This window comes from Felis catus, chromosome B1 (genome assembly GCF_018350175.1).
Source record: "Felis catus isolate Fca126 chromosome B1, F.catus_Fca126_mat1.0, whole genome shotgun sequence".
In the NCBI taxonomy this organism is placed as follows: domain Eukaryota; kingdom Metazoa; phylum Chordata; class Mammalia; order Carnivora; family Felidae; genus Felis; species Felis catus.
This window is the reverse complement of record NC_058371.1, coordinates 128,030,253-128,053,336: the sequence shown is the minus strand read 5'-3', so window position 1 is coordinate 128,053,336 and position 23,084 is coordinate 128,030,253. Positions and strand designations below refer to the sequence as shown.

At 33.9% G+C, this 23,084-nt stretch overlaps 1 protein-coding gene and 1 long non-coding RNA gene across 4 annotated transcripts in view; one reads left to right on the top strand and one right to left on the bottom strand.

The window, feature by feature from the left end:
• The window catches only part of GRID2 (glutamate ionotropic receptor delta type subunit 2), a 1,434,457-nt gene that overhangs the window by 556,959 nt on the left and 854,414 nt on the right, over positions 1-23,084 (top strand). The gene's annotated exons all lie outside the window — the stretch shown is intronic.
• LOC109499068 overlaps positions 3,779-23,084 on the bottom strand; it is a 68,599-nt gene continuing 49,293 nt past the window's right edge. The window contains exons 4-6 of one of the 2 annotated variants that reach the window (XR_002156195.3): positions 8,848-8,926; positions 7,057-7,120; positions 3,779-4,093 (exon numbers count right to left, since the gene is read on the bottom strand). This is a non-coding gene — a long non-coding RNA (uncharacterized LOC109499068). The remainder of the gene's footprint in view (positions 4,094-7,056; positions 7,121-8,847; positions 8,927-23,084) is intronic. The other variant, XR_006596946.1, reaches the window with a different exon arrangement.

Here is a 23,084-nt window from a genome sequence, read left to right as displayed (position 1 = left end):
CACAGAGCTGAACGCAGGACTGGAACTCGAGAATGGCGAGATCTTAACCGACTGAGCTACCCAGGCACCCGGAGAAACTGTGTTTTCAGATTAGCACTTGCTTGGACTGCCCATTTTGACAAAAAACAAAAAAAAAATTTTGGTGTATGCTACATCTGGCTTAAAAGATAACAATTTCAAACATGAATTATACTCATCAAGCTAGGTTCATTCAGTAAAAGTTTTGGCATGTCCATTATTTCCACTTTTAAGCTATTCTTTGTAAGTAGCCATTTTGAAACTCTAACCATACAGAATTAACTCTAAGATTTTTTTTTAATGTCCCAAATCCAACATTGTGAAACTACGTCTTATAGCTACTTAGTGACAGAATGACAAATGAATATCCTATTCATTGTAGTGAAAGATGACTGACTTAATGAACCATGTTCCACTTGTCAAATAAGTTTCTTCCTCTGTATGTCTCTTTACATATAAAACTATTCTTTAAAAGCACAGTATAGGAGAGAGAAAGAAGTATGTGACTCCTATCTTTGCCTTCTAGAATAGCTATCTACATCAGATAAAAATATTGATTATCCAATTTATTATTTTTATTGCTAAAGTTATAAGTATTTATATGCCCTGTAAGAGTATATACATTATACTAATAGGTTCAGTAACTTCTCATTGTTTTCTGTTGTTCCCTTTGTTGTTTTATGAATCAGCATGTGACATGTTTTACTAATTCCAGCTGTTCAAAAATCTATTATTAATATTGTACTTCTCTTTTCTACAATAAAACAAAACCCATGTTACAAATATCTAAACTTTAGATTAACATAATGGCCTTGGGAATATAAACCAAAGAAAAGTGGCCAGTTAATGGAAGTTGAGAAATAACTGTTCTTATTGTTACGATTTTATTATAGAGTTTAAGACTTTTTTTTTTTTTTTTTACTTAAAATTGGTTGATATCTTCACAAGCAGAATACACCTTTTTTTATACTGGAAGGAATTTTTTATTGGAAATTTTTATAATCCTAGAGATGAATATAGTGCAAGAAATTACATAAAGTTAATTGCTTTTTTTGCTTTAAATGCAGAAAAGGTAAAATGATTATTTTTACTCATTATATACTGATAGTATACATTTTGTAAGGTCAAATCTTGTCTCACATTGTTTCTCATTTACTCAAAAAAAAACCACATAGCTTTAAATATCACTAGGGAAAACCTCAACTAAAAATTATACTTTAAAACTATTACTGGAAAGATGTAGAAGTCTTTCCCCAAGTTACATTTTCCTCCACAGATCCTTCCTTGGTAATCTCCACCTCCATTCCATGTTGCTGATTTCTTCTGATGGCAGTTAGATCCTCAAAGAGATCCAGGCTCAGAACTAAGCAACATATTTGATTCTTCCTTCTTCCTTGCTTTTTTCATCACATATTAACATGCAGTATTTTCTGGGATCTTATTTTCATTCCTATCCTTGTCATCTTGTTGACTTCTGAGTTCTTATATCTTCAGGTTTATGTAAGGCCACTGTTTTCCACAGCTCCCTACCTTCCTTCCCAGACCCCCTTCTCACCATTAGGTTTGATCTTGCAATTTTTAATAAGCAATATGTCCAAAGTTAAATTCTTTGCTCAGAGCATGAAGTGTAAATATCTATTTGCTTGAAGCAATACATACTAATAATAAATGCACCTTATGGAAGAATTAAAGGAACAAAAACATGAATAAAGCTGTGTTACTCTTGCATTTCTGAATACTCTTTTTTTTTTTTACTGGAAGAATCAGTTCAAAAATAATAGTTATAAAGAGTCTCAGTAACAATCATACTGCTAATGTACTTAAATAATGCTATACCATTGGACTGAAGGTTTTTCTACTAAATTTTAAATTCAAGGACATCATTATTAAGAAACAAAATTTTTCATCTCATGAACATCTTACCAGATAAATTGGAGAAGTCATCTATAAAGATAAGCTTTCTTCAACATTTTGTAGAGTGCAGAGTTAGGTTTATGTATAGAGATGATTAACTTCTCATATGTATTCTGTTATTGTTTTGTTTTTTTTTTTTTAAGTTTAGTGATTTTGAGAGAGAGAGAGTTGGCGGCGGGGGGGGGGGGCATACACACAAGTTGGGGAGGGTCAGAGAGAGAGCAAGAGATAGAATTCCGAGCAGGCCACGCACTGTCAGTGTGGAGCCAGACGTGGGGCTCAACCCCAGGAGCCATGAGATCATGACCTGAGATGAAACCAAAGGTCAGAAGCTCAACTGAATGAGTAAGCCAGGCATCCCTGTATTCTCTTATTTTAAAGAATTAATCCAAAGTTCCAATCTGGGGGCATCTGGTTGGTTCAGTTATTAAGCCTCTGACTCTGGATCAGGTGAGGGTTCCTGAGGCCCAGCAGCAGCCTGTTCTCAGCCCAGGGCAGGTGCCCAGACATGTGGGAGAGGGACAGTGGCCTCTCCCCAGAGCAGAGACCATATACTTGGACAGACTGGACCTGATTTTCAGGCTGGGTAGAGAGTTAACAAGTAGTAGAACTCAGAAGTCAACCTTAAAATTTACATTCAAAGCTGATGTAGAGTTGGATGGAAGGAAAAAAGACAATAAATAGACATTGTGCCTACCTAACAATTTTGCTAAGGGCCATTTTCTCCTTGTTAATATCAATTTATTTTCTACAATACAGTGCTCTTCCAAGATATTGGTCCATGTATAGAATTTTAAATGTGGTTTAATTTTATTTCCTATTTTGTACTTAGAGCTTGGATTAAAGTTTTAGATTATGATTTGTGAAAGTACTTAGAAGCCAGAAATAAAGCAGTTTTACTGTTGCAATGATAGATTTGATGGCATTTCAAAGTAAATGTTGCCTATAAAGACAGTGAGAGTGGGCAAAATCTGGGAGATCAGCTATAAACTATCAGCAATTTTTCACCTTTTCTCCCCAAATTCGTCGATGAACTGATAAATTCTAAAAATTCCAATTAAAGACTTGAACATGTGTGGAAATTGATTAGTTCACTTACCCATGTGTTATTCATTCATCTGTCAATAATTATGTAATTTCCAAGAGGGTAGGGACATCATTTTGTCCCTATTTCTTCCTATTTTGACTGCTATTTCCTTTTAGCCTTATATAGTACCTAGGAATTAGTTGATAATATTAAATATTTAACAAATGAAAAACAATAACCATGAATAAAATTTTTTCTTATGTTCAATATATCAGAAAATGTACAAAGTATAATGACTTCATTGTACATGTACAAAGTACATGACTTCATTTTTTTACTCTTCATATTTATTTAATTTTTACATTTTATTAATTTTTCAATTTTAATTCCAGTATAGTTAACATACAGTGTTATATTGGTTTCAGGTATACAATCGAGTGATTAAACAATTCTATACATTGCTCAGTGCTCATCATGATTAATTTCTACAGTGACTTCTTTAAAAAGCTACTGGTCTAGGAAAATGTGTCAAACAAGGAGTAGATGAGGAATGCAGGCATTTAAAGAAATAAATTATTGTTTACTGTAGAGTTAATTAATTTATGAGAGTAGCGAGCATTTTAAGTCTAAGTAAATATATGTTTTCTTACTTATCACTCCTATTTCAAGCCAAAAAAAAAAAAGCCTAGATTATGAAAAATAGACCCTACCCAATTTTAATTGAGCAGGGTTTATCATTACTATCCACCACTGTATTCATTTTCTGTTTCTGATAACAAATTCTGGTTACAAATATAACAGCTTAAAACAACACCCATGTATTAGTTCATAGTTCTGTATTTCAACCTCATACAGAGAGTAACTGGGTTCTCTGTTCAGGGTATCAAAAGGCCAAAATCGAAGTGTCAGTCAGGCTGAGTTCTTGTCTGCAGAACTTCTATAGACTTCTAAGTTCATTCTTGTTATTGAGAAAATTCAGTTCCTTGTGGTTATAGAACTGGGGTCACTGCTTGCTCACTGTCTGCTGGAAGCCACTCAGCTCATAGAGCCCATCCACATTCCTTGAATCGTGGTCCTTCCATTTTGAAACAAACAACAGTGTGTCACAGAATCCTAGACTTCTTTTGTGACAAACTGGAAATAAACAAACAAAAAGCAAAAACAACACTCTGCTCTTTAAAGGTTTTTATCATTGCATCAGGCCCATCCAGATAATCTTTTTATTCATTTTAAGTCAGTTTTGTCATATAACCTAACCCAAGCACAGGAGTAAAATCTGCCAAGTACACAGTCCTGTGGATTGATTAAGCAGGTCATGTGCACTAGGAGGAAGGAAACTTGGGGAGCCATTTTGGAATTCTATCTACCAAACCGGTCTTCCTTTTTTTCTAACATTTTTTCTCATTTGTGCTCATTGATCAATAGACTGGTTAAAAATTTTTTTTAATTTTTTTTTTTTAATTTTTGAAACACAGAGAGAAATAGACAGAGTAAGGGCAGGGGTAGGGCAGAGAGAGGAGTCCAAAGCAGGCCCCAGGCTCTGAGCTGTCATCACAGAGCCCGATGCAAGGCTCCAACCCACGAGACATGAGATCATGACCTGAGCCAAAGTCAGACGCTTAACTGACTAAGCCACCTAGGTGCCCCGACCACTAGCTTAGGTTAGTCATAGTTGTCATAGTACCTAGTAAGGTCTTAATCTAAATAATGGCTATCTTTATTGTCATTGCTTTAAGTTTTTGTCTTCCTTTTTAAACTGTAAGCATCTCCTGGCTTCATTACAACTCCATGTTCACAATATTCCTGGCACTTAATCCTTCCCTAACTACACAAAATATATGCTCAACAAATAATGTATTATAGGAGGAAATGAAAGCAAACACTAGAGAAATCATATTATATAAGAGGCTTCTAATCAGCCTACTCTCATCCTTGTTCTGATTCTTCATGTATCAAGCCAAATGTTACCTTTCCAGCTTATTGCAACATTGCAGATGGCCTCCCCAATTACTTCCAGCGTCATCAAGCTCTTTATTTGCTTCCCATCTCATCATTTTCTGTAGTGATGTTTTTTGCATATTTATTTACTTATGTGCTGTCTGACTCCTACTAGGATATAAGGTCCTACCAGATGTGTACTTTTTATATTTTTCTTATTGTGTCTCTAGAGTTAAACTAATCCCTGGTCCATAATAAGTATTCAATAAATACTAAAAGAATGACTTATAGACTGGGAGAACTGTCCTACAGGGCTTGGGTGCAATTTTTCTTTGCCCAATTGGTAACCTGAGCATTTAAATCTTTCAAAATGCATTGCAGAAGTTTTCCAACATTTTTTACAATAATTTCAATCATAGCAAAACTATAATCTGCAATCTCCACTCTAATTACACAGTACATTTACCTCATACCTTGTTCCCCCCCCAAAATCAGGAGTGTATTGTGCAAATTAATTAACAAATGTAAGACATCTATGGGGAAAATTAATTAAGGATTAAAAAAAGTATTCTAGTAACAGCTGTGCTCAAAAAGTTGGGGCGGAGGTAATTTTTACACCAAGAATTTCATATAAAAAATTCTATTATTATTCTATTTTTTATTAGCATAAATGCTAATTTATGACATCAGTATCCTTCTGTACAATTCTTTTGGACATAATCAGTTACACAAAGTGCACTGGTCCTTGTGTTTGACCTTTAATAGTTGTGTTGTGACGTGAAACATATTAGTCAGCATCTCCCTGTGTTCTTCCTTATGATGTGCTAGAAATCCACTGTAAAAGCAGTATGACATGAATTACTATTTGTAAAGCATTTTGAGCTTCCCAGAGCTTCCTGTGCCATCACCAATTATAACTCCAAGCATGTTCTCCTATTTCCATTGTCAGATGGAAAGTGACAGTTTCTGCTACTTTGCAGCTTGATAAACTGTCTCCTAGAAAACACCTTAATCAGCATAAATTCAGGTTGTTGTGGGTTCATTTTTTATAAGCTAAATGTCCTGATGTAATTTTAGGTATCCTAAAATGTAATTATTTAGATAGAAACTTCAAGTAAATAAATCCTTGATTCATTTTCTTTTAAATCCTGAAAACTCAGTGCCCTAAATGCTGCTTTGGTAGAAAAATCATTGACAGCTGCAGACTCCTGCCACTTGAGACAGATTGAGAAGTGCACAACAATTTTTTTTTAAAATCTCCATTCGTTATTTACCAGTAATTACCTTCTACTGGCTCTTCTGTCAATACTTACCCATTTTGTCTATCAAATTAACTGATTAATGCTAAGTAACTTTTTAAGGGTTTTGCTTAAAATAGTAAATCTTAGATACTCTCTTGGAAATATGTGTTATTCAGTATCTTAGAGTTTTCCTGTCTTATGAAAAATAGCTGAAATTTCATTTATCTCTTCATGTGGACCTTTATTTTCTGCCAACATGTGCATTTCTACATTTTTCCTCCACCCTCATCATTTACTCATGCTGAGATCATTGTCTTTTAAACTTCACTCTTTCAAGAATGTTCTTGCACTGTCCCTTTTGAGCCTTCTCTCTACATTCAACTATATTCTACTACAGTCCCTATGAATTTTAAGAATAATCACTTTTCACACATCAGCCTAATCCAGCAGCCTGTGAAAATCCCTGTCCTTCTCCTCCAGTTTATCAATTAAGGCACTTAGAATGACCAAACTAGACCTCAATAAGTGATAACAGAAATTGTGCCAACCAAGATTAAATCACAACAGCCTTCTCTCCTAAACCTCACTCTTTAGCCTTTATTCTGAATTCCACATTAGCTTTTAACCAATAGAGTGGGCACTTGGTTGAGAGCCTATCTTTATATGGAGTATATAGTGGATATTTTCACTTTCACCATTGTAACTTTGCTAGGAAAAACATGTCTTCATTTGATGGCTTTGATGATGTGTTGAGCAGTGTAGGTGGAAATTCAATGTTAAAGGACTTTAGAGTGGATGTTTCTAATGGATTTGCTATAGTTAGGTCAGCATGGAAGGAAGACTTTTGAAGTCAGTCAGCATAGCTAGGATACTCTGAAATCATTACACTCTGGACATAATGTAACAAAGATCTTTGACCTTCATTGTAGTAGAAAGGATTCCTCTTCTCTCAGCTCCATAAGCTTATTAGTAAAGTCTCAGTCTGTCAGTTCAAATGATAAGAGAACATATATAAGATGGTTAGTATAAGGCTAGTATATACTTGTTTCTGAGATCTTAGCCATTAATAAGACAAATAATGTTGACCAGTTGTTTCACATTTCTATTCACAAATTATTTAAATTCAAAAATAAAATATCAGACTACCAGTATTTTACAGTAACAGTCATAACTGCCTTTTGACATAAACCTAGTTTGACTCTGAGCCAAGCAAAAGAACAACACATTTAAGATATTTTTTTAAAAGTCTGGTAAAAGAAATTTGTGTTGTTGACCAAAACTTCTTGGTAACTTCCCATGGGAAAATAAGTTCTTTTGGAGGACAGTGCTGAATAGCTTGGCATATGCTGACACTTTGTTACAGTCTTTTCAATAGCAGAATCATTTCCAGGCCACCAGACACAGTGAATAATTCCTGAATGTGCTACATGTGGTGTGGCCAAGATGACAGTACTGCCATCTGGAACAATAACAAAATTTCCTCAAAACAGACATCCTTTATGGACAGATAACTCATGCAGATCATGTGTCAAGGGCTTGATTTCTTCAGACATTTCCCCACTGGACTTTGCAATCACAAGCAGAAGCACATTCATAGCAATGACATATTATTACAAATAAGAAATACATAAACCATACTCAATTGATTTAAAAAAATATTTATAGATATTAGACAGGGTATAGTATCCACTGGTATTTAGGAACAGGTACTCCATCAAATGTAAAGAGATCACACTGTTATTTGGCATGGAAAAAGAGAAAGTTCACCAGTGACGAGGGCACCACAGGACACTGAGAAGATAATATAATAACCTGAAGCAACTAAGAAATCTTACCTCAACCTATACCACCAAACATGAATGCAGCGGCTCATCACAATATCTCAGTTTAATTCCACTTCAACAGCATTGTTTTATTGTCTAACTGGTTTAGCTCCCTTCCGGGAACCCCCATGTTTATTTGATATCCCCCAATTGATTTTTCTTTCATGTTCTCTTTATTAATCAATTCATTATTCACTGGTTTTCAAGCATTTTACTAACTTAACAACATTTTCTTTGTATTAAATCAATGTAGAAGGATTAAACTATATAAAATATCTGATTGATTAAATCAAGAGTGAGATGCATGCTTTTCTGACAGGTTGGATGGTTCTGTAGTCCCTGAAATTATATCCATAGCATCCTATGGCTCCATCTGGTTCTTTTTAAGAAGTTCTGCCCTTGCTGTGATATTTATGTAGTCATTTCTTTTTCTCCAGTGTGAAAGAAACCCTGTCACAATCTTTAATTTCCCAGATAATGTTCTGATGGTCCGACATATGGATGTTTTGGACTAGGCTATCGACGTAATAGAACACAAAGTTTGTTTACCATTCGTAAGTAAAATAAACAAAAACTCAGATTAAAGAAAATATATGGAAGATTACAGGAAGGAAGAGTGTGAAATTTAATTATACTCTTCCAGTTGTCAATAAGTATCTTTGGCTGTGTAACTTGCCCAGTTCATAAATATATGTGTGAAATATTGCCTTTAGACATACATGTCTGATTCTTGTATCAGATTCCCTTTTACAGAAGTGACCTGTAAAATTTTGTCTAGATAGAATATGTTGTGTCTCTGTTGAGTCTACAGTTGTATTCTTTGGCCTACTTGATATACAGAACAAAAATAGGATGCTGTATGTTTTTCTGGCTGTTGGGAACTTACCTTGAGAGCGTTTTTGTGGTTCAGTGATTATGCTGCACATTCAACCCACAATTCCCTGTTCTCAGAGGCCAATAGCACACTGATAATGAAGAATTGGATATAAAGAAAATTATGAAAAAGTTCTAAAAAGAATTCCATTTGTACTAAACACATTATATATTAGCATAAAAATGATATATAATGAAAGTAATGATATTAAGATAAATTTTCACTTACTAAAAATTTATAATATACTATTTGCTCTTTACTTCAATAACAAGTTATACAACATCAACTTAAACACATGATAATGTATTATAGTCTTATAAAATAATAATTATTTTATTATATTTGCTTTGATAATGTGCAATAAATATTTACTTAATAAGCCCAGTTTTTTAGTAATACAGATTGATAAAAAACACATGACAAATAAATTGCCACTGAATTTAACAAATTCTTTAGGAGTTAAGTTTATATCGGCTTTGGTATTAAAGAAATGACACATTATTCATTGAATTTATTATAAAATCCATGCTCATTACCGTGGACCATAAGCCCAGTGTGATCTGGCTTCTTCCCAGATTCTAATTTCACCTCATAATTTTCTCACTTATTTGTCAGGCTCTAGCCATCCTAGCTATCTTTATATTTCTCCAAAAAGTAAAGCTGGCTCTTTTCCTCTTTTTAGATATAACCTCCTGCCTCAGATCTCCATATGGTAGGTCTCAAATTAAATTTTTCCTTTGCCATTTCACCTTCACTGAAAAAACAGTAATATAGTCTCCCAGAACTCATTTTTATTTCACTCTTATCTTTTATTATTTTTAAAATGATTTTAGTTATTTATATATTTTCTTGTTTGTTGTCTTTTTCCTTCCTACTAGTACTATTGTGTAATTTGCACAAAGTTAAGGACCTTAAAATGTCACATGTAACTCTCTATTCCATATGCCAAGAACGGTATTTGGCAAAGAACAGACATTCAGTGTATATCTGTTGAATAAACTGAGTGAATAAACACATAGTTGAGCCATAAACCATATGCCTTTTAAAGTCTAATTGTCAAAAAATAACAGTCCCAAAATATTCTTGCTTGAAAACATGCAATACGCACTGTGAGACTAACAAGACAATCTGCAAATACAAAAGGAAACAAACATCATTATCAAATACTAATGTTAATTTGTTACTTAAAAAGAAAAGGAACATGAAAAATTGCAAGTTTCAAACAACGCTAATAGTAAATTGATAAAAATTGATAATAAATGTAAGTTTTTATCCATCCACAGAATCAAAGACAAGACCAAAATTTGAGTAATACTGCACTTGTGATGAGGGGGTTGGGAGTAGGGGTGAAATATTGTGAGGAAATGTTGTCAGAGCTTCAGTAGGGTTTCATCATCAGTTGAGTTGCTCATCATCAGTTGAGTTGCTTGATACGGACTTGATGATACGTCACTTGATAGATGTACTTGTTTGATACGTCCCTCGATACAGACATGGATGGCCTTACTTGTTGCCTGCTTGACACAGTCTTACCCACCAACCAGTTGCTTCTTTCTTGATTATCCTTATATCACTTCATACAACATTTAGCTATCTGCATATTACATTTAGTATATTTGTTTACAAATCATCCTCTCCCCCTCCATTGGAATCTGTAGAAAGGTAAACATTTATTTTACATATTCAATGTCTTGCTTCAAGCCTAGGAAATAAGTGTGCGCTGGACTGAGTACTTAATGTTTTTGTGAAAGACATTTTAAGAACCAAACGGCGTAGGAAATCCTTGATGTTTTCCTTTCTTTGACAATTAAGTCACATAACTGTCTTCCATATTTTATGTTACCATATCATGTCTACATGTAGAGATTGTTTTCAAAAATCTATAATTAATGGCTTATTCAAGTGACCTTTAATTCATGATATCATGTGTTCCCTTATTGTGTAGATATTTCTGGATGTCAGAGAAGCAGCACAAATGACTTTTGATTATATTTTAAGAAATTTCAGATTATTATATTTCTTTCCTTAAATAGAAAATGTGTCATGAGTAATTAAATTTTTGATAAATAAAGGACTGAACTCAAATGGTTTAGCCCTCTGTGTCTTATAACCAATTCTTCAGAGTAATAACTGTTCTAAGTGGTAGAATGGTTTATCAGTGCAACGTCACTGATGAAAAATGCTGTTGATTATCCTTGTCTGCAATTAATTAAATGCTTTCTTCTCAAGAGTCAGAGAAGAAAGCTCAAGTGAAACACATCATATGTCAGCAAGAACAGTGTGCTTTGTTGCCACGTCCACAGACAGTATTATAATTATCAGCAGTGAAGGTTGTGGAGTCCGCACATTGAAAACTAATAAAAAGAGGTCTGATGCTAATTCCTGTTGGTCAGAAATGGGAATCATGGACATACATTTGAACAAGTGATTCTGGAACTCCTGAATGTGGAGAGGATAATTTTAATTGAATTAGTTTTTGAATTTTACACCTTTAGAGAAGAACAATAGTTAATATCTTGGTAAAAGGCTAAATGAAGTTCTTAATGCTCTACCATTCAATAGAACTTCCAAATTTTCCATCATCTAGAATCTTGGGTTTCTATCCTACTTGATTTTTTATTGTCCTGCTTGTTGAAGTTCCATTTGTACAAAATCAATTACATTTTTTGCTAGATATGTGCAGGAAGTCCGGAAAAGTGTTTAGAGTATCATACAAAATATACAGGCCATAAAACGTTAATCATGAGAATGATTTAACAGATAAGGAAATTGCAACTCAAAGTGATTCTCAAAATTCACTGCACATCAGAGTTCTGAGCCCCATTCCTGCAGTTGGTTGAGAAGCCTGGGGTTTGTACCAGACGATTCTGATATAGATGATGGGCAGGTGATACTGAGAGTTGTTTTTGTTTGTTTGTTTGTTTTTGTTATTTTTTAATGCACAGAATACAACTGTTTCCTAGACCAGTGTATTTATATTACTGCATAAATTTTTAATACGTTAAGACAATTTATAATTTGAGAGCTCCACAAATTCTTTCAGTAGAGCTATTGTAAAACAGTGTGAATTTTGAATCATGGGGTTTAGGTATATGGAACTTTTATAAGGCAAATTATTTGAAAAAAAAATGCTCCTGTCCACCCTTACACACCATTGCCACAACAAACCTACGGATTATTAAGCCAGTTAGGAATTGGTTTCCTGCCAGCTGCAGTCATTAAAGAATTTGGTTATTTTGCTCCTACAATTATAAATTTATTTATTACAAAACACTTATTCTCTAAGGATTTCATTCTTCTGCCAGTTTAAAATTCCTAAAATAGATGAGTAGAAGACTAAAATAGAAACAACTAGGCTATTCTTTCTCCTCTAAAACATCAAGGGCAATCACTTTGTTGATATAATTTGTGACTAGTTTCTAAAATGTGTCATCTTTGCAGTAGTTTGTATTTTATCTTTTGATAAATTATGTTTGACAAGTAGGTGAAAAAGCAGAGAAACGCTACATTTTATGGTGTGTGTACGCGCGTGTGTGTGTGTGTGTGTGTGTAACGTATTTTAGAAAAGTATTTTACAGTGAAGACTGGTGAAGCATTCTATTAATTTTATGAACTAACTTCTAAAGAATATGTCAAAAATAGATTGTCAGGTACATCTTAGCATTTGTGAAGAGTAATGTTGCTAGAATATCTTTCTTTTTATATTCTTAACAGATATGTCAAAAATGTCTTTTTCAAATATGGAAATGTAAATCATGGATTCCAAAGTATTTTACTTTTCTCTGGGACTCTATATGACATCCAGACTAAATGTTAGGATGATAGGTATGCACAGTTTTCGGTGGCCTCTGAAGAAAATGAAATTATTTTTAAATTTTATATAAGTACAAGAGCAATATGTGTGGGTTTTGTTCTCTCTCTCTTCCTGTGTATATGTGTGTATGTGTGTGTTTATGTGTGTGCAGGGGAGAGTTTTTCGTCTGACATATTAAAAACATTAGATTACATCGTACTTACAGTAATTACAGTTTACTGGTGACACTGTCATTAGCAGAGCAATCCTTATGTCTAATTTATAGCAAGGTCACAAATGATTAAATCAAGACAAATTTGATCATTGAGTGTAATCATGATGAAATGTATTGGTACTCAAAACAACCTCTTGGCAGCCATTATACACAAGGCTGTATCTAATACATATATAGTTTAGGTGAAAAAAATATCATGAGATTTTGGCTTAAACGGGTGCTCAATAGGGGCATCTAGGTGGCTTAGTCAGTTAAGCGTCTGACACTTGGTTTTGGCTCAGGTCATGATTTCACGCTTTGTGGGATTGAGCCCTTGAGCTGACAGCATGGAGCCTGCTTGGAATTCTCTTTCTTTGTCTGCCCCTCCCCCGCCCCTGTCTGTCTGTCTTTCTGTCTGTCTGTCTCTCTCTCAAAATAAATAAGTAAACAATAAAAAAATAAACAGATGCAAAAACTAGTTGAAGTTCTCTGTTAGAAATGCCCAACTGGTAGTTTGAGTGACTCATGTATGCCTTCAGTATGAAAAGGCAGAGACCCAGCCCATCTTTGTGTGCTTAGTGTACAAAACATGACGGGCCTAAAATATTTACTTGTAAATGAATAGAGGAGGAATGAATGCATGAAAACTGAGATACCCCGATTTAAAGGCTTGATATTCTCTCTGACAGTTTGTGACTTCCTCTTGTGTCACTGCCCATATCAACCACACTCCAGTCTTACTGGTAGCTTTTCTTTTCTTGTATATTATAAGCTCCTGCCCACCTTTTATATGTCCCTTTTTCTCTCCCTCTAATCCTATTCCCCTAGATACTCAAAACATCATTGTTTGTCATTAAGTGTCTCCTGTCCAAAGAGGCCTTCCAGGCCACTCTGATTTCAACTATCATCTGAAATATGTGTGCATTATATATGTATGTGTATGATATTGTTTACTATTAACTATATATACCTATGATACCGAGTTGATTATCTTCCATTTGACTTGTTTCCAAACTCCTTGAGAGCAGAAACCTTGTATCACACTCACTCTGCATGTAGAATAGCTTTGGCTTATGGTATGTTGGTGCTTTATAAGAATGTAGTGAATGAATGAATGCTATGAAAGTATTTCATAATTTCCTCCTTTAGTGCATCCAATAAATTACTCCTACAGAGGAAAATTAAACAGTATAATATGAATTAGATATATATTGTAGTTTATTATTTTTAATAAAGAAGAAACAGTTAACAGATGGTTTTAAAAAGCATTAACAGAGAGCGTTCACTTTTAAAATTATATTTCATCTTTAATAGCAGGGAAATAATTGAAGTCTTTTAAGGCTTGGAAACTGTTGTATATATTATATATTATGAAAAGGAAAAAAAAATAGCATCACCGTGGAGCAGCAGAAGGTAATCTGTGGATTTTACACCTTAAAATAGGGTGCCTAAATATATGTGGCAAAAGGTGTTTGTGTGTAATTGTGCTTAGTTTATCACTTTAAATTGCGACCGTAAATAATATAAAATGAGAGGACAAACTTGTGATAACATCAACCTCTAATAATTCTAGGACCTTTTGTCCTATTTAAAAGTACTAAATAAAAAAAAAATTAAACAATTTTTTCCCAGTAAGAAGTAGATATGGATTTTCTCCCCCCTCCACCCCACTAGTTCTCTCTCTCCCCCACCCCTCTCTCTCCCCCACCCTCTCTCTTTCCCCCACCCCCTCTCTCTCCTTTAAACTTTCCTGCAGCATTAGGTGAACAGACCTTGGTAAATAAATAGAAATAAAAACTTTATGCCCTGGAGTTTTGACATTCAATTTCTCATCATGTCTTAATGATTAACTTGTTACTTAACCTTCAGACCTCAGGGTGTTTTTTTGTTTTGTTTTGTTTTGTTTTGTTTTTTTAATGTGTAAAATAAGAGGCTTGACCTAGCTGATTTCTAATAGGATAAGATCTTACGATTCTATAAAATATATTGCTCTTACTCATTAAAATTCATTTTAAGTTGGTTTTTAGAAATTTCAAAACCTGTTCTAGTACTTAATTTCTGTCAACTGTACCCCTGGGCTTTTTGGTTTTTATGTGAATGTAGAGTGTGACCCCCTCAATGAATCAAAGGAGCAAGCTGTATAGCCTGGAGAACTGATACAAGAAGCCAACATTTAGAGATTTTGATGATTTATGCTGCACTTTGCATACTGGAAAATATGGAAGTTTTTTTTTTTTAATTAAACTTTGTAAGGAAGTAAGTTTAAGGTTTCATAGTCTGATGGCTTAGAAACACTGCAACAAAACCTACAAAAGTGGTCCTGGTTTTATACAGTAAAAGACTTGGGGATAATATTGCTTCTTTTCTTTGGATAAAATGGTGGCTTATTCTACATGCAAAATTCATTTGACCTCCATGAAGGACTCTTTAAGGTTTCTTTATTGTTTCAGAGAAAGAAGATAAGTTCTATTAATTTAATTTGTAGTGAAATTTGTATACAAAAAAATCCACAAAACTGCAAAATATCCAATGTCTGATATGTGTGTGTGTGTGTGTTAAATTTTGCACTTTGTGAGAAAGCAAGATACTGAAAATTGAGCCCAAAGGAAGTTTTACTTGTATTAACTTACTTTTCAATAGAGAAATTACATATGAGCCTTAACCATAATTATATTGAATGAATACTTTTTAGTATGAAATAAAAGTGTGTGTCAAACTCCAATATTACTTTCTCTTATTGGTATTAATTTATGAATATATGTATTTTTAATTTACGAACATATTTAGGAACAAAAATATGTATACAAGTCTTTTTGTTTGTTTAAGTATAATAACCAAGAAGACCTAAAAATGGAATTTTAGCAAATTGATGAAAATTTAGATCTCATCTTAAAATAAAAACTAACAATATGAATGAAACAAAAAGTAGATTTTTATATGGGATTCTGCACAAATGAGGAAAAGAAACCATAATTTCAGGGTTTGTTTTTCTGTGGTAAAGAGAAGTATTTTCTTAAATTCTGTCTAAAAATTAGAATTGTGGAATTTCATGATAGAAACAGAGTTTGAAAATCTATTCATACTGCATCAAAACAGTGAATATAGTAGTATAAAAGTATTGGATATACACAAAAATAAAGAAAAGAAGTTGGGATATGATAGAGCTCAAATTTCATACAGTGAAATTTTGTTTGGATTTGTCTGATTTTGCTCCTTTCAGTCATGTATTCTGGATTGTTTTCATTATTTTGTTTATTTATAATAATAATAAATAATACAAAACCATTTAGATTTTCAGTTTATTAAACTCTTCAATACTAATACAGTTTTCACAGACTCAATGAGGAAGGCAGAACAGACTTTGTTTATTTTAAGGATGAAGGAACTGAAACTTAGCAAAACCAGCTATCTTAGGGAAGCTAGTAAATTGAAATGCCAGGATTCAGCCCACCTGTTTCATTCCCAGTCCGTTCTTTTACATAATCACAATTCTATACATTAAAAAAATAATAAATTTTATATTAAGTATTAAAACTGAATTTTAATTCTAATTTTATTTTAGGTTATGCTCTGCATTCAATTCTTAATTTTTATCTCTAGGGTTATGTTAGATAAATAAAAGGTAGGAATATGGATGTTTCCATTGCCAGATACCTTATTTTTCTATAGGTAGAATTACTTCTGATTTCCTACCAATGCAAGAGAGGTATAGAGAAAATTATTGCGAATTAGATACTGATTTAACTAATTCTTTTTCTTAAATTAACCTGCCCCCAAGCTTCTACTGTCCACTATTTCTCTTACATTCAAGAATTGGAAAGAACAGGGATTGATGAAATGGAGGGATCATTCTCAACCAAGAATCTTCAATCTTCCAGTGTCCAGATTTCCTGCCTCATCTGTCAGTTACAAAATTTGGCACTTTAGTGGCATCTGTGATTGATTTAGTTGCCTTATTTGTTATGGCTTCCGATGTTGCAGTGTCTCCCAGTTAGACTGTAACCTCTTCATGAGCATAATTAGGTTGAGGGAATTTCCTTAGTATTAAGCAGAAGATAAGTATTCAAAAGAAACTTGTAGGTTAAATTAACTAGACTAAAATGAAATGGTTAAGATACTTTCTGGCTTATTAGTCTGCAGTTCATTTGAAATCGAATATAACATCCTTTATGTTTTTAAATGTGTATCATACCTCCATTTCATTGATAGTAAAAAATAGTAAAAATAAAATAGTACAAATCAGGCTCAGTATAAATTTTATGACATCATTTTAAATATCTAAAATTTATTGTTCCTTTTATACTTTGCATTATTTTTGAAGCAGATTTGAATACCAGAAAACATATAACAATCATGGCAGTATCTGTATGCGTGAATAAAGGGTAGAATTTAAACATAGCGGCTACAGATAAGGTGTCCCTTTTATCCCATATGGAAACATACCAGATCGTCTCCTGCACACCAAGAGGATTTGGGGGACTTGCCTGAGAAGCTGACTTGTATATGTAGAAAAATGTAATTAGAGTTATTTTCAGGTTTTTTTTTAATTTTTTTAACCTTTATTTATTTTTGAGACAGAGAGAGACAGAGCATGAATGGGGGAGGGTCAGAGAGAGGGAGACACAGAATCTGAAGCAGTCTCCAGGCTCTGAGCTGTAAGCACAGAGCCTGAGGCGGGGCTTGAACTCACTGAGTGCGAGATCACGACCTGAGCCGAAGTCGGACGCTCAACCGATTGAGCCACCCAGGCGCCCCGGAGTTATTTTCAGTTTAATTACAGTGATACTCAGAGAATTCTATAACCTTTCAAATATTTTTCTTCTGAACATTAATTTATATATTTCAAACCTTTTTACTTTCTTTATTCAAAAACTTTCTGGTGGGGGCTTGAGTTTGTTTTGTTTTCGTTTTTAATTGATGTTTATGGACATTCAAATTATTTTTAAAATATTTGATTTTCAGCAGAATTCAAATGTGTGTCCATAAAATGAGTAACATTTCAATTAGGTAATAATTGAACTTCGTTGGATGTAAATTTTTGTTCAAAATAATGGTAAATCTTGGGGCGCCTTGGTGGCGCAGTCGGTTAAGCGTCCGACTTCAGCCAGGTCACGATCTCGCGGTCCGTGAGTTCGAGCCCCGGGTCAGGCTCTGGGCTGATGGCTCGGAGCCTGGAGCCTGTTTCAGATTCTGTGTCTCCCTCTCTCTCTGCCCTTCCCCCGTTCATGCTCTGTCTCTCTCTGTCCCAAAAATAAATAAACATTGAAAAAAATTTTTTTTCAAAATAATGGTAAATCTTATATGTATCAAGAAACTAAGTATTCTAAGAAAAGGACAATTCATGAAACAAAATATTCATTCTAAATTTTTCATATACAAGGTCATAATGCTCAGATTGAATACAATATATTTGGTAGTGCAAGAATAAGGATTTGAAAAACTTTAATAAATATATGTTAATTTTACTGCATTTTAGAAAAACATAGCTAGAACTTTGAAATGTTATTGTGAAGAAAAATGTTAATAATAAATAACGTAGGTGGCATACAGATATGACACAATATATGTAGGTGGTCTGAATTTTGGAAAACACTGATTTAGTACAACATATTTATCGTATAGATGAGGAAACTGAGATCCAGAGAAGTTAAATCATTTACCCCAAATCAGATAATTTTAGGATATAAATTTAAATAATGCTAAACACAAAGACCATATTTGTCTAGAGTAAATGAAAATGACATTTTATAACAGTAATCATTAACCATTTACTGAGGACTTACATCACAGGGTGTTATGATAAATGCCGTATACCAATACCAATTTTAAAAATTGCTTTCCAACTCTTCTGGTCCTCTAGGGAAAGTTCCTGCCTTTAAGGCCTTTGAAATAACAAAGAATAATACCTAGGGCAGGGGACCATGTGGTACACTGAAATTGCATTCATAGATACATAGTGTTGTCCTAACCAGTATACCCTTTTTTACTGTAACTGTCATGCATTTTTAGCATGCAATATTATAAAACTAAAATTCTAACAATTTTAGCTTGTTGTTTTCAAGTAATGTAAGCCTCAACCTCCAGAAGGATTCCTTTGGAATGTTTAGGACTTATCACATCACGTTAAAATTACGTGGTTTGGCAGGATATGGATTATCTGTTTTGGACACTTTACAGACTATCAAAACCAGTATTTTTAAATTGTCTTCCTTCCTCCCACCCTCCCTCCCTCCCTCCCTCCCCCTCACTCTCCCTCTTTCTTTCTTTCCTTTCCTTTCCTTTCCTTTCCTTTCCTTTCCTTTCCTTTCCTTTCCTCTTTTCTTTTTTCTTTTCTTTTCTTTTCTTTTCTTTTCTTTTCTTTTCTTTTCTTTTCTTTTCTTTTCTTTATGTTAGAGACCAACCATATCAATGAGTATCCTATCTGCCCTAGGAAAATCTGGTAAAACACATATTCCAGGATCTTTGTCACCAGAGATTCTAACTTATTCATTATTATTTTTTCAAGTGGGAGGAAGGAATTTATAATAACAATGTTGGTGCACTACCCTAAGAAATGCTCATAAGTTTTTAATTATGAAGGTAAAAGTGGACATTATTGGGGTACCTGGGTGGTTCAGTTGGTTAAGTGTTCAACTTTGGCTCAGGTCGTGATCTCCAGGTTTTTGAGTTTGAGCCCCTCACCGGGCCCTCTGCTGTCAGCACAGAGCCTGCTTCGGATCCTCTGTCCCCCTCTCTCTCTGCCCCTCCCCTACTTGTGTTCCCTCTCTCTCTCTCTCTCAAAAATAAACATTAAAAAATGTGGACATTGTTGAATTAATCCCTTAAAAACATGTTTTTGAACTTTATTCAGTGCTATTTTTATTGCATTTTTCCAGATAAAAGAGAGCATGTTATTTCAACATCCATCAACAGTGAATTTGTTTTGTATTTGAAATATCTTGGGTGTTCACACTTATAAGAAAGAAGGAAAAGAAATTAAAAATATATATATTTCTCCACAGAAAGACCTCCATACTGAATTCCGGCAGCTCAATCTATGTATAAAGTATTAACAGGAAGCTTAAATGACAAGGAAATGAGAAACAATTTTGTCTTCTTATTCCTTGTTCAATAGCATTACACAGTCTCAGGTTAGTACACTGTATCTGAGGTAGGGACTTGAATATGTAGTTTTCAAAGGTTCATTCTGCTCCAAGGTGATGCTTTTCTATTTGAAAGGAATACATTTAGCCTAGAGCAAAAATATTCATCATTATGTTTTCCTCTAAAAATAAGAAATTGTCAGGATTTTCTATTTCCTTTATTATATGTGGGGAACAATATGCAGCAGTGAAGTAACTTTGCAGTGTGTTGAATTGATGAAGGAATGAGGGCTAGCAAAGCATCTTTTATCAAAAAGAAAATCTTCAACATTCTGTCTTCACACACTTCTGCAGAACAAAGAAGATGAAGTTCTTCAGCTCTGCATCAGCCCAGATACACAGTTTATTCTTCGACTGTCAGCACAACCAGGCTCCCTTCCAGTCGTTTCAGAATTTCACCCAGAAATCCACTAGTGTGCCCTGTCACTCTAAAAACCACTTAGTCCTGCACAGTGACTCTAAGTCCATGTTGATAGATTTACACCATATCTTTGGGGACAAGGATCAGGCATCCTCAGACACCTTGTAATTTGAAGAATGACTGAAGATTTTGAGATTGGAAAGGCTTTTTATATTTCACTCCCCTTACACATTTATTATTTTGTTCAATGTATTCACTTCTTTTCAGATGAAATTTCATAGACTTGGTAACCAGAAAGCAAACCATTTGGTGCTTTGTATTTCCCAGATATTTCTAAACAGTTCAATAGTTTGGGTCCAAATACTTTATTTGTTTGATTCAAAATAAAGACTTAACATTCAGAAGTCAAAGGAGAAAGGTAGAGTCAGCATGGCAGTCCTGATTGACGTAACTGGGTTAGATTCTTCCACAGAGAAGAATTCTCCCAAGAAGCCCCTAGATTACCTACTGGTACAAGTTGATTTTAACTGGTAGTATATCACTCAAACAAAGAAAATTCCTTCCTACCTTGTCTGCAAGACATGAATTTTCCATTAAAAATGTTTATTAACTCAGTATTAGGTTATTTACTCCTAATGTCTACATCACACATCTCTCCCAAGGGATGCTGGTGGTAGGTTAGAACAGTCCATAAACCCAGGTATTTTTTAAAAATTTAAATATAGCCTAGTAGCACATTTAATTTATTTCAGTAAATTTAGTCTCATCATTAATTTAGAGTAAGATTGGTGCCCATTACTTGTTGACAGTATATGGCTTAGGGATAGGGGAAAAGAGGAATACGTGAACACTGCTTCGAACTTTGATAATCTTTATTAATAACAATTTCAAGGATGTTTTTACTTTTGTAGGATGTGGCTTATTTAATATTTCCCGGGTATTTTATTTAATCAAAGTACATCAACAAAATTCCTTATACTGAATTGCACCTGTTTCCTACTTTTAATATTCATGTATTCATTCTTTTAGCAAATATTTATTGAATTCTTAATTTGTAAAAGATACAGTGATAAAGGAATACTCCCTAAACTCAAAGTTATAATCTAGTTAGAAAGGTGACGTGCATACAAATAATGACAGAAAAAGATAACATGTATTAAATGTCATAGAGGATTATAAAAAAAAATCCAGTAAGAGGTCAAATGAAGCTCAACTCACTTCAGGCAAAATCCCATTATTATAAGCCTATCGGGCTACCCAAATTCTGTTGGTACACTAAATGTTATTTGATGCTTTGCTCTTCACCAAGCTCTGGGGAAAATTGCATTATATTAAATTAATTACCCTTAATTAGTATAATGATTCTCTAGCTTTCTAGGGCTTTATCTTATTTTGACATCAGATTATTAAAAGGATACAGAATTGCCTGTGTGTTTGTTCCACTTGCAGTGTGTTTAATGTAAATGAAAATGGATAAGGACTGGGAGGAAAGATATAAAATGTGTTGTGATGATTTTATTTTCAAAATTGTTAATGGTATCTTTATATTATTATATATTTATTAATTTTATATATGTCATATATTTACATATAAATATATATCTTTAAGTAGAAAATGTAAGGGTATTGATATCTTGACTCATTCAGGGAAGACAGTGATTAATTACTTTTGTGATCCATGCTGTGGTTACTTGATGCAAGTAAAATGATATCCATAACAATACCTTTTCATAGTATTAATAATTGAAGGAAACAACGTAGTAAGGTAAATAGTATCACACCTGGCACACTATAAAAGGCTAATATTAGCCCTAATATTTAATACTGATATTATTTGGTTTATAACACCCTGTTGTTTTATTTGATCTGTAATATCCTACAGACTAAATGGAAGGGCAAACAAAGTACAATTTGTTCTCCCTTATTTTCTGCCATTAAAAATAGTGGAAGAAATCCTAGATAGTTATGTTTGCATATTAAAATTGACCACATCATTGTAATGTAGGGAAATATAACCATCATCAGTGAGCCTTGATTGTAAGGGAAATCCTAGCCTTTCTTACTATTCTTTCTAGTACATACACAGATAAATCTAAAGAGTTTACCAGCCCACACTATGACTCTTTCTGGAGAGCCTAATATATTTGCCCTCTTAATATTACTCTGGAAACTAAGCTGGATCATTCTGTTAAAACTAACTGTGGGGGAGCCTGGGTGGCTCAGTCAGTTAGGCTTCCAACTCTTAATTTTGGCTCAGGTCATAATCTCATGGTTTGGGAGTTCGAGCCCTGTGTCAGGCTCAGAACTGACAGTGCAGAGCCTGCCTGGGCTTCTGTCCCTCCCCCGCCTCTCTCTGTCCCTCCTCCATGTGCACTCACTCTGTTTCTCAAAACAAAACAAAACAAAACAAAACAAAACAACTTAAAAAGAATTTTAAAAATGTGTCCTTACACCTAACTTATAGCTTGATCAGATTTCTCTACCTGTATGGCACAGCTTAATAGCCACTTGGGTTCAAGGTACCAAGGCATGCTTTTCAGTGTACAGAGAATTATTGCTGTATAGCCATACAGTTGACATTGGAGACTTTCAAAGCTCCTTTGTGCTAGAATGGTTATCTCCTGCTAGAAGTCCCTCATACACTAGCTGGTAAGCACGAAGGACAATGTTAGTCTTATTATTCATAATTGTATTCACAGGGTCTAACTCACAGAGACCTTCAATATTTATTTGTCAAAC